We start from the raw sequence: 15,398 nt of genomic DNA, 5'->3' as shown, positions 1-15,398 counted from the left end.
AGCTTGCTTCAGATGTTGAGTTGTGATGGCGGAACATTAGCTGGTAGACCATTGCTTAATGGGTTGTCTGTCAAGTGTATGGGCAGGGATGTGTGCTATTATGCCACCTGTGCTCCGACTAGTTCAGATACACATCCCGACGCTTCCCAGTAGACTACATACACGTGGATATTTATGGCATTGTGACTTTTGACTGGTGTGATGGCAACAGGGTAGTGGACTAATTGTGATGACATCCTTTGTTGTGCTGATAACAACACTGCACTGTGAGCAAACACACAGGTGACACTGGAAGAAGTCAACAAGTTCCATGGGTGTTTGCAGTGACACATTTGTGGAATCTGTCATCTGTTTTTGCTCAGGTGGCCCCAGTAGTTGTCCATGAGTGTTCCCAATCTGTACATTACACCCTGGCCTGGAGCCTGAGGCCCATATCGCTTTGAAGTCGCTCTCCGTGAAGGATTTCTTGTTTTTTTTAAAAATGGTGATATGTTAAATGTGAACAATTCACATTACATTATGCCCATGTCCTCCATCCCCAAAGGATGTCACCATTTCCAATTTATTCTGTGTAGCTAAGTGGATTGTGTTAGTGATCCACAGATCGCTCACCCACCCCTGGCATTGTCACCAGTGCCGGCAGATCCTCTCACACATTAGGGTGTGCACTGGAGACTCCAAACACTGTTAGTGTATCCCATGTCCAGAGACTCGTGTCATCCAACTCTTCAGTAGTGAACTATCTGCATGATCAAGAAGACATTGGTCAGTAGGTGCCCATGCTTCCTCTTTTTGAGTTTGATGCAGACTTGCTGTGATTGTCATGCAGCCAAGTTGCCAGTGTACATGTTCTAATTTTGAGTTGTGTGCATTGGCCACAGGCCACAAATAAGGACTATCTCCAACAGATGTGGCACTGACAACTGTGACACAAACACTTCTGATTTGTTGAAGTGGTAGGCTAATTGATCAGTTTTGAGCGTTTGTGCACTTGTGTGAGGCTGAAGTTCCCTCTTTGCTCATACTCAGCATGCTAATGAACCATGTTCGGATTGGGGTTACAATGATGCCTGGGCACTCCTGGAGTTATTGCCATACATCCTGTGATTTTCATAATCATGGTGGCCTCAGCAATGTCCCCTGTCAGTGTTTTCAATACTGCTAAACAAGGGGGGGTGGGCTTAAGTCTGGTCTATGATGACTTGGCTCCCTGCAAGGCCCCTATCTCCGAAGCAGGCTCCCTGCACCTGCCATGCCTTGTAAGTCAGTTCTGGTTGTTTGAGATGACACTGCTACTTGCAAGGCATGTGACCCAGGTCACAACAGTGAGACTGCTTCAAAGTGTGGGCGCCATGTTCAATTTGCAGCACAACAGTTCAGCTTACCAGATACTGGCCCCACAGTGCGGTGTCGGGGTGGGGACTGGGGAAGTGAGTCAGTGGTTTTGGGAGGCACACCCAAACTTGGCCCACAGATGACCCTGGTGCATCTGCTCATCTAAAATGGCTGACTGCCCATTTTGCCAATCCAGGGCCTAAATAGGCCACTTCCTGATTGGACTGAACACACATAGAGCTCTGTGGAGTTAAGGCCCTCCCATTGTGTGTCATCCCAGGCTGAGCCAAACACGAAGGAACCACATGGCTCCCTTCCAAGCTGCACAGCCGAACGAATCCAATGAATCAAATTCATATTTAACTCCTTGGTTACTCCACTTTTCACTTCTTTTTTCATCTTTTCATCCTTAATTCATTCAATCCATTTTACTCATTTTCTTGACCATTTACAGTTTTTCACAAAGTACGCAGGAGTGTCAAGTGTTCCACATGCCACGCTTTATTATAAAACCCAATGCATTTCGGGACAACCCTTCATCAGGGGTATCGTGGCATAAGCTTTTCTAACTCATCAAAACCTCATTCGGTATTATTTCTTGGTCCTTGTAAATGGTCAAGTAAATGAGTAAAATGGATTGAATGAATTAAGGATGAAAAGATGAAAAAAGAAGTGAAAAGTGGAGTAACCAAGGAGTTAAATATGAATTTGATTCATTCGGCTGTGCAGCTTGGAAGGGAGCCATGTGGTTCCTTCGTGTTTGGCTTTATAATTGCAGCGCGATTGGGCGGAGCGCTAACAAGTTTGCACGCCTACACTTGGTGAAATGAAGAAACAGAAATGTAAAAAAGCTAAATAAAATGAAATGGATAACACGGGAGTGCATCTCACCAACTTTGTCTTGCAACATGAATGTATCATCCCAGGCTGACCCAGCTTCCACAGATGTGTTGTAATAGGTCATCTGTGGTTGGCTGCTCTGTTGTCTGTTTGCAACAGCACACGTGTATTTCACCTGTGTTTGAGGCTCATTGAGTGGCTGGTGCCCTTTGTTTTTTTCTCTAATCATCCTGGCCTTCCTACATCTCCACTCCGTCCATTCCTCAAGCTCGACAGTTGAAGTTGCTGCCACAATTTTGAGCAGCTATTCATTCAAGGAGACCTTTGGCTTAGATAATTCTGTATTTGCAGCAGCTTGTACTCAACAGGTGGGTAATGCTGCTTTTTGCATTCCCACATGTGACATTGGTCAATTAGCCAGACAATGCTGGTGAGTTTTAGGCATGCACCCCCTATAGACTAGACAATGCTGGGAGTTACAATGGCCAATTACACATTGGTGGGAGTGTTAGCCCCCCAAATCACATATTGGCTACACATTGCTCTGGTCATATCCCCTCCCCAACAGCCTCTACATTGCTGGTGGTTTGCCCACAAAGTAATGTTAGCTCCACATTGATAGGGTGCGGGAGTGTTAGGCATGCTCCCCCCTATAGGCTAGACAATGCTGGTAGTGTCAGGCATCCACCCTCATAGGCTAGACAATCCTGGTGAGTGTTAGGGATGCACCCCATATAGGCCAGACAATGCTGGTAGTGTTAGACATGCACCCCCATAGGCTAGACAATGCTGGTCAGTGTTAGGTGTGCACCCCCTATAGGCTAGACACTGCTGGGACTGATAGGCATGCACCCCCTATAGGCTAGACAATACTGTAAGTGTTAGGAATGCGCCCCTATAGGCTAGACAATGCTAGTGAGTGTTAGGCAGGCACCCCCTATAGGCTGGACAATGCTGGTGAGTGTTAGTTATGCACCCCCTATAGGCTAGACAATGCTGGGAGTGATAGGCATGCACCCCCTATAGGCTACACATTGCTGGGAGTGTTAGGCACCCACCCCTATAGGCTAGACAATCCTGGAGTGTTAGGCATCCTCCCCTATAGGCTAGATACTTCTGGGAGTGTTAGGCATGCACCCCCTATAGGCTAGATAATGCTGGTCAGTGTTAGGCATGCGCCCCTATAGGCTAGCCAAGGCTAGTGAGTGTTAGGCATGCACTGCCTATAGGCTAGACAATGCTGGGAGTGTTAGGCATGCACCCTCTATAGGCTACACATTGCTGGGAGTGTTAGGCATCCACCCCTATAGGTTAGACAATCCTGGAGCGTTAGTCATCCTCCCCTATAGGCTAGACAATGCTGGCAGCATGAGGTATGTACCCCCCTATAGGCTAGACAATGCTGGTGAGTGGTAGGCATGTGCCCCTATAGGCTAGCCGAGGCTAGTGAGTGTTAGGCATGCACTGCCTATCGGTTAGACAATGCTGCTGAGGGTTAGGCATGCATCCCCTGTGGGCTAGACAATGCTGGTTAGTGTTAGTCATCCACCCCCTATAGGCTAGACATTGCTGGGAGTGGTAGGCATCCACCCCTATAGGCTAGACAATGCTGGGAGTGTAATGCATGCACCCCCCCCCTTATAGGCTAGAGAATGCTGGTGAGTGTTAGGCATGCAGCTCCATAGGCTAGACAATGCTGGGAGAGTTAGGGAAGCACCCCTATAGGCTAGACAATGCTGGTGAGTGATAGGCATGCACCCCTATAGGCTAGACAATGCTGGTTATTGTTAGGCATGCACCACGTATAGGCTAGACATTGCTGGGAGTGTTAGGCATCCACCCATATAGGCTAGACAATGTTGGGAGTGTTAGGCATGTACCCGCCACAGGCTAGACAATGCTGGTGAGTGTTAGGCGTGTACCCCCTATAGGCTAGACAATACTGGGAGTGTTAGGCATGCACCCCCTATCTATAGGCAAGACAATGCTGGGAGTGTTAGGCATGCAACCCCTATCTATAGGTTAGACAATGCTGGAGAGTGTTAGGCATGCAACCCCTTATAGGTTAGACAATGCTGGAGAGTGTTAGACATGCACCCCCTATAGGCTAGACAATGCTGGTGAGTGTTAGGCATGCAGCCCCGATAGGCACGACAAAGCTGGTGAATATTAGGCATGCACCCCCTATAGGCTAGACAATGCTGGTGAAGGTTAGGCATGCACCCCCTATAGGCTATATAATGCTTGTTAGTGTTAGGTATCCTCCCCTATAGGCTAGATAATGCTGGGAGTGTAATGCATGCACCTACCTATAGGCTAGACAATGCTGGTGAAGGTTAGGCATGCACCCCTGTTGTAGATGATTCTAGGACTCTAGTAAAAATTCCCGATTTCATGCCCTTATATGGTTATATCAAATCATACCCTTATACAGGCATAAGAATCATACCCATATTAAGACATAGCCAATACAGTCCAAATACGGCAAGGCTACTCCCATAGACTCCTAGAAAGCACAACACATTTTTAAAATACCAAGCCTCCAGCAGCCCGGGAATTCCCCCTGCTTCTGTATTGATTTGTCCTAGAACTCCTGGAGTCCTGAAAGAACTGCGAGTTATTAGTGACGTCTTATGTCCAACCTTTCGTCAAACACGGCACCTTCCAGGTATAAATATACCAGCACCTGCCTTAAGCAACATACGGTGGTTTGGAGCAGATCGGCTACCTACTTGCCCGACGCCTTGCTGATGCGAGTGCTGAAGGAAGCCGACCCTCCCTGCTGACGCACTGAGAGAGACACTGTCTTTTCTCCTGCCGATAAATCCAGCTCCAGTGTTTCCCTGTCACCCTTGCGGGTTGCTGGGAGATCGAGTCCTGAGAAAGAGATACGAGACCTCCTTCATTCTATAACCAAGGTACGGAGCTGATTAGACCCACATAGAATTCTTGATTCAGATTCTTGGCAAAAACTGTAACTCATCTACTCCTTCCCTGTACTAGGCTTAAGTGCGGTACACTGGGGTAGGCGTATCTTAGAAACACCAGTTTAGTACGTTTAGTACGTTTAGTCATAATTTTATCGTTGTATGTATTTTATCCATTTTAAGTATCTTATGGCTTGGAAACCATATAAATGCTTTTACAGTATTATTTCATAATACTCATTTTACTGTACGCACTTTACTTTATGACAAGTATTGCAATTGTGGCAATTCACTTCTCTTGCATGAGAAAGTAGACTGCTCAATAAATACCCTTTTTAAGTGAAAACGCCCATCTCTCTATTTCTCTGCACTCCTGGTGAAACTAAGCATGCACGATTAACTGAGTGAAATTATTATCTAATGTTTCCGCGACTCTGGAGATATACTCCTTATTCTGGGTGAGCAAAGTTGTCATGTTTATGCGGTTGTCAGAAACTAATCCCTTCTTGTCTACTCAAGAACGTTAACACCTTCTTGTTTACTCGAGAAAGTTTCTAGTGACCTCTGAGCTAGCTGGCATTCCATAATTAAGTCTAACATATTCAATAGAGACCTAGTCGACCTCAGTCCTACGTCTACACTGTCGTTTATGTTATTCCAATGCACAGAGCCTATTGGGAATATAGGAACTACACTACATGGCGCCCAGCGTTTGGTAAGGCGATAATTTAATGCTAGATAATAAAGTAACTCAGTCGTGCTTTTCACACAGACCCCTTTTTTCCGTAAAAACTCCAATAGACGTCTGTAGTTGGTAAAAGGTTAATATCCGCCAGAACTTAGTAGGAAGAGATTCCTATGTATTCGTTTTTGGTTTAGTCAACGTAGAAGGATACAGTGTTCCAAAATATTGTGCACCTAATCTTTGTTTCCTTGAAACTTGATCTGCAAACTTTCTGTCAGCAAAATGACGGAAAGTGACGACAAAAGGGGGAGAGCTACACTAGCAACTCAACTTTTGGCGGAGGACACAAGTCTCCAACAAAATGAACCGGATGCAATACTCGGCAAATGTAAGGAAAAGTGTAACTATAAATCCTATCAAAAATGGTGTATCATCGAGAGGTGGTACAGTCATATTCGTTGTTGAGGCACATGAATGTCGGCAGACAGAGGTATTCTATTCTTGGATACATTTTCCAGCAGCAAATGCTGTAACACGTGAGTTCCACTACTACAAAGCAGGGGAACCTCCAGAAGAATACGCCCCTTTCGAGGACGTTGAAATTCCACTAACTTACCAAGAGCATGAGCTCTGGTTCAATGGAGCCCTAAAACATCAAAATCACATAACCAGGCTTGGTCCACTACGTAGACCAGGAGCCACATGGCCGGTTCTAGCCAGCTATACACCACATCCTGACATTGAAACAATGTCAAGCGAAGAACTTTTAGTTCAACTAACACAATTAACAAAAGCATATAGGCAATTAGTTCAATCGATAATAGACGGTACAACCTGCTGCCAAAAATGAAAAGAAACAGATATAGCAGAACAACCTTTTGAACTTGCCAGAATAATTGAACAATCCTATGAAGAATTAGGTAGAGACAGTTTGGGTGGGAAACCACTAAAACCACAACTAACAAAAAATCCTGAAAAAACTTTCATTAAAAATAATGTAATAACTCAAAAGAAGAAGTGGGAGGGTAATAAGCAAACCACTCCCAGAGAAAAACAGTTTCAAACCAGAGGAAGGTCTCCCCAACGGAGAGATAGATCTCCAGACCTGGGGGGGTAGGTCTCCACAACGGGAGCCCTCTGAGAAAAGATATAACCTTAGAATTAGGGAAAATTTGAGAAAACCTGACAGATATCAAGATATTGATACACGTCCCTCTCAATATTTTCAGACTTCCTCACAGAAATCAGAAAGAAAAGGACGGTCAGAACATTAAGAAGAGCGTGTCAAGTCCAAAGACAAAGAACCTGCTCATCAAAGTAAAAAATTATAGTTTCCCAAAAAGAAGGTAGCCAGTATTAAAGTAAAACATGCCGAGGATTCTGAGGACACAACTCAAGAATGGAGAATGGGCCCAGACAATGCTAGACAGCGCAGCAGAAGTGACCATAGCCCGCAAGATCCTGATGAATCTTCTGGAGACAGTGGACACGAATGAAAACATTCAAGTGGAAACTGCAGACACCAGAGTCAGTGTGCCCCATAAATTATATGAAATAACATTACGTATAGAGGGGGACAAAACTAGGAAAATAAGAGGTCTCTTCTGGGAGAACCTATCTAAAGGTTATGATATCCTTCTAGCAGAAAAGGACTGGCCACCAGAGTTTGTCAGGGAGTGCCCACATGGCGAAGAAATGATTATGCCTGCCTTCTCAAATCACATTCCAATTCATGAAAAATACACATATGCTAGAAATGGGCAATGGCCCAAGCTCCTGCATTATATAAAAATCATGTAGGATGGGATGAGGATTCTCCTCACCATAAAATCCAGTTAAAAAACTCAACCTACTGCACAAAGGGAGTATCCTGTTAAGCAAGAATCTAAAAAACAAGTCAGGGAGATCTTAGATCAACTTGAGTACCAAGGGGTGATTGAAACATGCACCTCACAAATGAACAATCCTTTGTTTCCTGTATCCAAACCAGACAATTCATATCGTCTAGTATTGGACTACAGACACTTAAACTCCTGTTGCAAAACAGTTGCAGTACAAAATTCACACAGTGCAGCACTGATGAATAACTTTGTGCGCAAAAAATATAAAACGACATTAGATATTTCAAATGGTTTCTTCTGTCAAAACATTGCACCAGAAAGCAGGTATTTGACCGCTTTCTACAGTATGGGGGCCCAAAGCAATTTTGTCGTCTCCCACAGGGATTCAAGAATAGCCCAGGATTATTTTCAGCTAGCCCAGGATTATTTTCAGCCAGAGTAACAGAATTACTACAAATGTATGATGATGAGGCATTATCCTATGTCAACGATATCTATCTAACAGACGATGACCTGGAGATACACTTGAAAAGAGTGAACACCATAATACTTGGGTTCCCATCTGAAGGGTACAAATTCAACTTTAAAAAGTCACAAATTGCCCACCTCACTGTCCTATTTTTAGGATATGAGTTATCAAGTGAAGGCAAAAGCCTAGCAGACAACTTCTTAGAGAAGTGTGCAGTACTACAAGCTCCAAAAACGCTGAAAAACGTACAATCAATTCTAGGTTTCCTGAATTTCTGAAGAACCTACATTCTAAATTATGCAGAGAGGGTTAAACCGCTCTACAAACTAATAAAACCTGATTTCAAAGCAATTAATTGGACTCAGAAACACACAGAAATTTTACGATCATTACATTCAGACATGTTAACTAAAACAAAACTGCAAACATGCGCGAACAAACTCAACCTTGTAATCCGAGTCATCCCAGGAAGATGCGGATTTACATACCTAACCTCTAATGAGGGAGAAACAGTACCAATAGCTTACAAATCACACTTGTACACACAAGCTGAAATGAATTTCAGTTCCATTGAAAAGATTCTAACTGCGGTACAAACTGCTGTAGCAAAAGAAAGAGCCTTGGCACAAGGTAAACGCATAATAATTGTGTGAGACCGTGGGCTGGGCGGACCGGAATAACAAGCGGGGAGGCCTGATGTAGTGTGCTATGGTCAAGGATTTATTGATTGATAGTACACACAAAGTCTGGAATAAAGAGTTTGCAGGGAAGAATACTCCGCAGGGAAGCTCCCAGCCGGGAGGGTCTGGATGTTGGGTAGGTATCCGGGCTGTGGTCCGCTGCGGGGCTGTTGTCGTCAGGGTACGGCCGGTCGATGGGTCTCCTCGGAGATAAGTAAGAGAGAGTACAGGGGTTAGTCCCGTCCAGTAAGGACTACTGAGTACTACCACCGTCACCGGTACGTGAATGGCCAGGTCAGGAACGTGGGGGAAGGTGGGAAGGGTAGGTAGGGATAATCGGCAAGCAGGAGGGGTTTGTGATGGGAGGTGCCCGGATAAGTGTGAGGACTATAAGTACAGTGCTCGTGAGACTTCTTCTAAGTACTAAGGCTGGTGCAGGGTGCTCGTGGGGGTTCTATATACACGATCTTACAGTTAGGTACAATATTTACACTAGGGCAAACACGGAGAAGGATAAAGTGTACTCACGTGCCCCGCCGTAACTCTCATCCGAGTTACGGCCACTCTCCCGCCACCTCCGGAGGTCGCCACCAATCCTCCGTCCACAGGTCTTCTTCCTCGTTCTCTTCTCCGATCTCCGCCTCTACTCCGATCTCCTCCTTCCTTCCGCTCTCCGTCGGGGGTTCCGCGCCGTTCGCTGTCTCCTGCCACGAGTCCGCTGGGCTGAACACCGTTTCCTCGCTCCTGCCGTCTTTTCTAGGGTCTCGGCGGACTGCAGTGGACGTACTTCCGGTTCCGGTCCGTTCGGGTTCCGGGTCGCCGACAGGAGTTCTGCTTCCGGTATCCTGTGGTTCCGGGTCTTCGGGGGTTTGCGGATCCTGTAAGCGAAGAGAGGAAGCCCGATGACCAAGGGACGATGTTCCTCCCGGTGCGGGGGTGTGGCTTCCCCGCCTACTCTGTGCTTCCGACGAGGTAGGGATCCCGGGTCTTTCACAAATCGTTACACTGATACCTGCCCTAGAAGCAGTAACAAGAGCAAGCATTCTTAATATTAATGAGCCTGTCACAATTTGTGAGCCCATTGGACATGCCAGCCCTCCCAGCGATGGTGGCCTGCTGGGCTCTGCAGGCCACCATGTCTCGGACTGCTTTTAAATAAAGCAGTTTTTTAAAAAAAATGCAGCCTGTTTACCATGCATTTAAAAAAATTAAACATTTTCGTTTCATTTTCTAAGGGCAGGCAGAGGTCCCTGGGACCACAGCCAGACCGGAAAAAATTATTTTGCATGCATTTGCAAAGGGGAAGGGGTCCCCTTGGGACCCCTTCCCATTTGCGAATGCATTACCATCTACTTGAAGTAGGTGGTAATTGTGACTGTTTTGCGACCGCAAAACATTTGTACATGGTTTTGAGACTCGCTATTTGGAAGGGAATGCCCCTTCCAAATAGCAAGTTGCAAAACCTATTTAGAAATTCGCAAACAAATTGCGACTCACGAAATAGGCTATGTACATGGCCCAGTAGGTTTTTGCATGTGCAAATGGGTTCGCAAGATCTGTCTAGATTCCAAAGATTAGGGATCTGGTCAGAGAAAAAATTGCGGTAAAGAAGGAATTTGGGCCTTCTTACAGAAAAGCAGTACCTGTCTTAGCTATCAGCGGAACAAGATCAGTCGTACTACCGCCCCTTGCTGGTAAAAAGGAGAACAGAGTTGTATCAATCGACCTGGCAAAACCACAACCATATGGCCAATAATAAGTAGTAGGCCCAGTGGACTCCCAAGAAGTAGCAGAAGACCAAACCTTGCTACAATCCAAGAGGTTCAATCTGAGAGACTAATCACATTTGATAAACCTGCAATGAATAAACAAGCATTAGAAATGCAATCGGGCTCGGATTTATTTGAGTTTGAGCTAATGGCATTGTAAATGCCAATGTATTGTTGCTATGTGTTATGGAGTGTGTTCATGTGGTGTGTACTGCCAGTGATCTCCTTGTGAGTGTGAGAATATTGCACCGTTACTGCCTGTGATGTCCTTCTTGTGAGTGTGAGAAGCTTGCACCTCTGCTGCCTGTGGTCTCCTTGTGAATGTAAGAAGCTTGCACTGCTGCTGCCTGTGATGTCGTTCTTGTGAGTAGGAAAAGATTGCACCTCAGCTGCCTGTGGTCTCCTTGTGAGTGTAAGAAGCTTGCACAGCTGCTGCCTGTGATGTCCTACTCACTACTCTACTCACTACTCTACTCACTACTCTACTCACTACTCTACTCACTACTCTACTCACTACTCTGCACTCACTACTCACTACTCTGTACTCACTACTCTACTCACTACTCTACTCACTACTCACTACTCTACTCACTACTCTGCACTTACTACTCTCTACTCACTACTCTACTCACTACTCTACTCACTACTCTGCACCCACTACTCACTACTCTGCTCACTACTCACTACTCTACTCACTACTCACTACTCTACTCACTACTCTGCACTACTCTGCACTCACTACTCACTACTCTACTCACTACTCTACTCACTACTCTGCACTCACTACTGTACTCACTACTCACTACTCTACTCACTACTCTGCACTCACTACTCACTACTCACTACTCACTACTCACTACTCTGCACTCACTACTCACTACTCTGCACTCACTACTCACTACTCTACTCACTACTCTACTCACTACTCACTACTCACTACTCTACTCACTATTCTACTCACTACTCTACTCACACTCTGCACTCCCTACTCTGCCTTCCCTACTCTGCCCTCCCTACTCTGCCCTCACTACTCTGCCCTCACTACTCTGCCCTCACTACTCTACTCACTGCTCACTACTCACTGCTCTACTCACTACTCTACTCACTACTCTGCACTTACTACTCTCTACTCACTACTCTACTCACTGCTCACTACTCACTGCTCTACTCACTACTCACTACTCTACTCACTACTCTGCACTTACTACTCTCTACTCACTACTCTACTCACTACTCTACTCACTACTCTGCACCCACTACTCACTACTCTGCTCACTACTCACTACTCTACTCACTACTCACTACTCTACTCACTACTCTGCACTCACTACTCACTACTCTACTCACTACTCTACTCACTACTCTACACTACTCTGCACTCACTACTCACTACTCTACTCACTACTCTACTCACTACTCTGCACTCACTACTGTACTCACTACTCACTACTCTACTCACTACTCTGCACTCACTACTCACTACTCACTACTCACTACTCTGCACTCACTACTCACTACTCTGCACTCACTACTCACTACTCTACTCACTACTCTACTCACTACTCACCTCACTATTCTACTCACTACTCACTACTCTACTCACACTCTGCACTCCCTACTCTGCCTTCCCTACTCTTCCCTACTCTGCCCTCCCCACTCTGCCCTCACTACTCTGCCCTCACTACTCTGCCCTCACTACTCTACTCACTGCTCACTACTCACTGCTCTACTCACTACTCACTGCTCTACTCACTACTCACTACTCTACTCACTACTCTACTCACTACTCACTACTCTACTCACTACTCTACTCACTACTCACTACTCTACTCACTACTCACTACTCTACTCACTACTCTACTCACTACTCTACTCACTACTCGCCACTCACTACTCACTACTCTACTCCTCACTACTCACCTACTCACTACTCTACTCACTACTCACTACTCACTACTCTACTCACTATTCTACTCACTACTCACTACTCTACTCACACTCTGCACTCCCTACTCTGCCTTCCCTACTCTGCCCTCCCTACTCTGCCCTCCCTACTCTGCCCTCACTACTCTGCCCTCACTACTCTGCCCTCACTACTCTGCCCTCACTACTCTGCCCTCACTACTCTACTCACTGCTCACTACTCACTGCTCTACTCACTACTCACTACTCTACTCACTACTCTGCACTTACTACTCTCTACTCACTACTCTACTCACTGCTCACTACTCACTGCTCTACTCACTACTCACTACTCTACTCACTACTCTGCACTTACTACTCTCTACTCACTACTCTACTCACTACTCTACTCACTACTCTGCACCCACTACTCACTACTCTGCTCACTACTCACTACTCTACTCACTACTCACTACTCTACTCACTACTCTGCACTCACTACTCACTACTCTACTCACTACTCTACTCACTACTCTACACTACTCTGCACTCACTACTCACTACTCTACTCACTACTCTACTCACTACTCTGCACTCACTACTGTACTCACTACTCACTACTCTACTCACTACTCTGCACTCACTACTCACTACTCACTACTCACTACTCACTACTCTGCACTCACTACTCACTACTCTGCACTCACTACTCACTACTCTACTCACTACTCTACTCACTACTCACTACTCACCTCACTATTCTACTCACTACTCACTACTCTACTCACACTCTGCACTCCCTACTCTGCCTTCCCTACTCTTCCACTCCCTACTCTGCCCTCCCTACTCTGCCCTCACTACTCTGCCCTCACTACTCTGCCCTCACTACTCTGCCCTCACTACTCTACTCACTGCTCACTACTCACTGCTCTACTCACTACTCACTGCTCTACTCACTACTCACTACTCTACTCACTACTCTACTCACTACTCACTACTCTACTCACTACTCACTACTCTACTCACTACTCTACTCACTACTCTACTCACTACTCGCCACTCACTACTCACTACTCTACTCCTCACTACTCACCTACTCACTACTCTACTCACTACTCACTACTCTGCACTCACTACTCACTACTCTACTCACTACTCGCCACTCACTACTCACTACTCTACTCCTCACTACTCACGACTCACTACTCACTACTCACTACTCACTTCTCTACTCACTACTCTGCACTCACTACTTTACTCACTACTCTACTCACCTCACTACTCTACTCACTACTCTATTCACTACTGACTACTCTACTCTGCACTCACTACTCACTACACCACTTAACCATGGTCCACATCTCAGCACAAACTGCTTCCACAACCCATGGAGTGCCACCGATTTAGAGAGGAATCATGGTAACCACAAAGATCTTGCTGATGTGAACCCCCACGCCGCCCCCCACTTCCTCCTCTCCGCGGAAACAGGCCTTTTTGAAGCACCAGAATGGTCTGTGCCGTCCCAAACTCACGCCAGAGAGCCATCAACTAACATCAACTGTGATCCCCTCCACCCAAAGTTCTATATTGATCTGGCAATCGTGGTATTGTCGTAAATATTTAATTTACCATCTTAATTTCTATGCAGGTAAGTACTTAATCAATAATAACTCAATCGGAAAGAAAGAAAACAGAGTCCGTGGTGTTAGAGTTCTTAGGGGTTTTTATTCCTTAAAAAGGAATCATTCCGGAATTGGATATCATGTTCCTGCAACCACACGGGGTTCAGGAAGGGATAGAGCAATGTTTTATTGACAGTACATAGCTTATATACTTAATTTACATCATAGAAAGCAGTGTAGTAGGCGTAACAGCTGAGAGTAGACAAGATAACAGCATCCACGTGTTACTAGTACGTAATCAGAAGGCGTGGACTAGGCGTAACTGTAGGTGTGCTTTAGAAACGTCACAGGTAGGTGTCACATGTGGGTGGCACTAAACAGAAATGTTGCAATGTCAGCAGAAATCGGAAGCTTAGATGCGCGCGCAGCTGCATGACGTGTGATTGGCGTGAAACTGGAGGGTGCAGGGGGCTTGACATTTGCACTGACGGAAAAGAGACAGAAGTCTAGCATGTCAGATCAACTTGTGCTTCTATCGCATCTGATATCTGATGTTTTAGGAACTGAGCTATCTGGGCGGAAAGGTCTCTGGGGCAGAAGCTATTCTATACTGACTGTGAGTGCGTGTATAAGCGCCTGAGTGTCTGCATGAGAAGCGTGGGGGCATGGGCCTTCCATGGGAGCATGGTAACAGAGGCTATGAATTACTTGCACGGAGACAGGCCGGCCCTTTGGCTCTGCAGCTGGGGAATGTTTACTGAAACTAGTAGGCAGGAATGTATCTTCGAGGAGCGGAACAGATAACTCGAAGGTTGTAGTCAGTCTTGGCAGGCAGCAGGCTGAGCTGAGCGTGGTGGGCCGCGCTGGAAGTAAGGCAGAGTTCACGGGTACGGGGGCAGCCTGGGCTGAGGCTTCCAGAGTCAGAAGGAAGGAAAAGGCTCGATGGCAGAAATTCTGGGCCTATTTTGCCAGAGCTGAAAAACATGTAGAGTACACTACAAAAAGACGTTGGCATAGCATACTTAGGAACGGACTATCCAACCCATTCAGGGTGGGTCTGAAAGGGGACATGTTAACGTTGGACGCAAATGTATTTGCGTCTTCATAGCTGGCACAGGAGGGAAGTTACATGCACTTTAACTCGTACATGGAGACGGTGGGGTACACGATAGGGAACATAACTTGACCAAAAATTTATATTTCCTCATTCCCTCCTTGTTCCCTACGGACCCTTCATGATATATCGATCATCATAAATTGATCAGTTTGTTCTTGTAACATAATTTGTTCGTCTCTCTTCCGTTGTCTGTTTGAGAGAAAACTGGAAT

The sequence above is a fragment of the Lissotriton vulgaris genome, chromosome 5, assembly GCF_964263255.1.
Source record: "Lissotriton vulgaris chromosome 5, aLisVul1.2, whole genome shotgun sequence".
Taxonomy (NCBI): Eukaryota; Metazoa; Chordata; class Amphibia; order Caudata; family Salamandridae; genus Lissotriton; species Lissotriton vulgaris.
Note: the sequence above shows the minus strand (reverse complement) of the source record.